Genomic DNA, 3,497 nt, shown 5'->3' with positions numbered 1-3,497 from the left:
GTACTTCACTCTGATAAAGGGCGTTTCTTCACTGTGTTCATGTTACACTTTCCACACCTTTGTGCTTCTACTACTGGTAATCAACTCATAGAATATCTCACTTTATGTAACTAAGTCTCCTCGGTGTGAAAAGTAATAGTAATAAAATTATTGACTCAAAAGAAGTGTGGTTTTGCTCTTTCCCTGCCACCTCGGAGTCCCTGCCGCCACGGCCGAGGAAGGCACTGCTGCTGGAGGTGTAATGGACGTTCATCCTGCTCTGCAAGAGGTGCTGAAGACCGCCCTCCTGCACGATGGCCTAGCACGTGGAATTCGGGAAGCTGCCAAAGCCCACCTCTGTGTGCTCGCATCCAACTGTGAGGAGCCTGTGTATGTCAAGTTGGTGGAAGCCCTTTGTGCTGAGCACCAAATCAACCTGATTAAGGTTGATGACATCAAGAAACTGGGGGAATGGGGAGGCCTCTGTAAAACTGATGGAGAGGGGAAAACCCCTCAAGTGGTTGCAGCTGCGTGGTGGTTAAGGGCTATGGCAAAGAGTCTCAGGCCAAGGATGTCATGGAGGAGTACTTCAAACGCAAGAAATGATCCAATTAAAAAACTGGGCTCTTGTTCTTAAAAAAAAAAGTGTTTTGGTTTTGGAATAATCCTTGCCTTCAGCTAATCAGGACCCTCAGGAGCGCAAGAAATGGACACACAGTTGTGGAAGTTTCACTGCAAGGGCTCAAAGGAACAGAGGGCAAGAAGTAGTTACTGTTGATTATAACCATTTACGGGGTGCTTACTAACGTCATTTGAGCTTTCCAATGCCTGAGGGAACCTTGCGCACTGAAAGGACTACTCTAACAATTTGCTTTTAATTAGTTAAATATATTGAAAGTTGTAAATTCAAAAGCCTAGTGTTCTCTAGGCCTTTAAATTCAATTTCGAAGTCTCGTATCAACTTATTACTTTCTGATAAAAATAAGAATTCAGAGTCAGTTTTTTCTTTGATTACACTCAATTAACTGATAACTTTAAAAGATTAAATTCTAATGAACCCATTTTACGAATTTAATTCCCTCAGGAACTTTTTAAATTTTACACATTTAACATACCTGATTCTCTCAAACACTCCAAAACCCTGACAGACTTACAAACCTAAAAAGCAAAATCTTCCCATGCACTTAAGCAATTCCTATTAATCTAATATATCAAACTTAAATAAAATATAATAAACCAGGCTATCCAAAACACTTAAGTGCCATTTACAATCTTAATAAAAGTCTACACCTTTAAAATCAATACCACGAGTCTAGTATAATTACACATTTCAAATTATAATCAGATTATCTAGTAAGCCAGATTTATTTCAAACACCTTGAAATACAAATACACACAAAATATCCCAAGGATTATAAAACTTATTCCTAAATCATACCAAAGTATTACTACTAGGAATTTGCTTTACTTTATTATCTGTATTTCTATAACGTCTTCCCAGGCTTTGAAAAGTCACCTCACTATGGAGCATCTCTAGTAGGATAAGATGATGTAGGCGGAGTCACGATACCATTATTAACCCAGAACATGACACATGGTTTCTACATACTACCACAATGATTCTACTGGAGCCAAAAGGAATCATAACACTCAGGCTTTGAGTCAAATTCTGTCTCCTCTCCCTAACACCATACACAAAAATAAGCTCAAAATGGATTAAAGACCTAAATGTAAGGCCAGAAACTATCAAACTCTTAGAGGAAAACATAGGCAGAACACTCTATGACATAAATCACAGCAAGATCCTTTTTGACCCACCTCCTAGAGAAATGGAAATAAAAACAAAAATAAACAAATGGGACCTAATGAAACTTCAAAGCTTTTGCACAGCAAAGGAAACCATAAACAAGACCAAAAGACAACCCTCAGAATGGGAGAAAATAGTTGCAAATGAAGCAACTGACAAAGGATTAATTTCCAAAATTTACAAGCAGCTCAATAACAAAAAAACAAACAACCCAATCAAAAAATGGGCAGAAGACCTAAATAGACATTTCTCCAAAGAAGATATACAGACTGCCGACAAACACATGAAAGAATGCTCAACATCATTAATCATTAGAGAAATGCAAATCAAAACTACAATGAGATATCATCTCACACCAGTCAGAATGGCCATCATCAAAAAATCGAGAAACAATAAATGCTGGAGAGGGTGTGGAGAAAAGGGAACACTCTTGCACTGCTGGTGGGAATGTGAATTGGTACAGCCACTATGGAGAACAGTATGGAGGTTCCTTAAAAAACTACAAACAGAACTACCATATGACCCAGCAATCCCACTACTGGGCATATACCCTGAGAAAACCATAATTCAAAAAGAGTCATGTACCAAAATGTTCATTGCAGCTCTATTTACAATAGCCCAGAGATGGAAACAACCTAAGTGTCCATCATCGGATGAATGGATAAAGAAGATGTGGCACATATATACAATGGAATATTACTCAGCCATAAAAAGAAATGAAATTGAGCTATTTGTAATGAGGTAGATAGACCTAGAGTCTGTCATACAGAGTGAAGTAAGTCAGAAAGAGAAAGACAAATACCATATGCTAATACATATATATGGAATTTAAGAAAAAAAAATGTCATGAAGAACCTAGGGGTAAGACAGGAATAAAGACACAGACCTACTAGAGAATGGACTTGAAGATATGGGGAGGGGGAAGGGTAAGCTGTGACAAAGCGAGAGAGAGGCATGGACATATATACACTTTTTTTTGGGGGGGTGGCGGGTTAGGCAGGGTTGTTTTTGGGTTTGGGGGGGTTTGGGGGTGTTTTTTGCTGGCCGTGGGGCTTGAAGAATCTTAGTTCCCCAACCAGGGATTGAACCACACACGCCCTTGACAGTGAAAGTGCCGAGTCCTGAGCACTGGACCGCCAGGGAATTCCCCAGAGGACTGGTTTGTAAGTTTGGCCACAGTGAAGATTTATGGCAGTGAAAACACCTGATTTCCTACAGCCCAGCGGCCCTGCTTGGGTTTGGTCTTGGTTGGGTTTTTTTTTTACTACTCACTCTCAACCTTTTGTAATACCATTTTCTAAACTTATTGTTGAGTGTAGCCTCAGCTTAAAGTTTTGTAATACTAAAATCATCTGTGCTCCCTTATTTAAACAACAATCTATTGTAGTATCCGTTTGATTAACTTATAAAATGTTAAAGGAAAATATTTCAAATAAGCAATTTTCATTGTTTTATCACGGTATAATTTGTAAAAATAAAAAAATTACAAAAGAAAAAAAAAATTCCCCTCACAACCATTTATGTTAGCAACTGGCTTACAAACATCTGTATAATTAATGTTTCCAAAAATAAAAATAAAACTACTCCCTAGTTTTCACAGATCCCAAGATACTGGGGTCCAAATGCATTGACAATTACACACAGAAGTCCTGACAGAAAGTGTGCTATGATCAGAATCCAGAACTGTTGGAAAGACTGACCTTGGTCCACC

The 3,497-nt window shown here is 38.5% G+C and overlaps 1 pseudogene across 1 annotated transcript; it reads left to right on the top strand.

The window, feature by feature from the left end:
- Positions 1 to 217: 217 nt before the first annotated feature.
- On the top strand, positions 218 to 585 carry LOC309964069 (small ribosomal subunit protein eS12-like; annotated as a pseudogene). The gene has a single exon. The product of its transcript is annotated as a small ribosomal subunit protein eS12-like (transcript).
- The last annotated feature ends 2,912 nt before the right edge of the window (positions 586 to 3,497 follow it).

Source organism: Leucopleurus acutus, assembly GCF_964270905.1.
Source record: "Leucopleurus acutus genome assembly, chromosome: 7".
In the NCBI taxonomy this organism is placed as follows: domain Eukaryota; kingdom Metazoa; phylum Chordata; class Mammalia; order Artiodactyla; family Delphinidae; genus Leucopleurus; species Leucopleurus acutus.
Note: the sequence above shows the minus strand (reverse complement) of the source record. Positions and strands in the feature narration are given on the sequence as shown.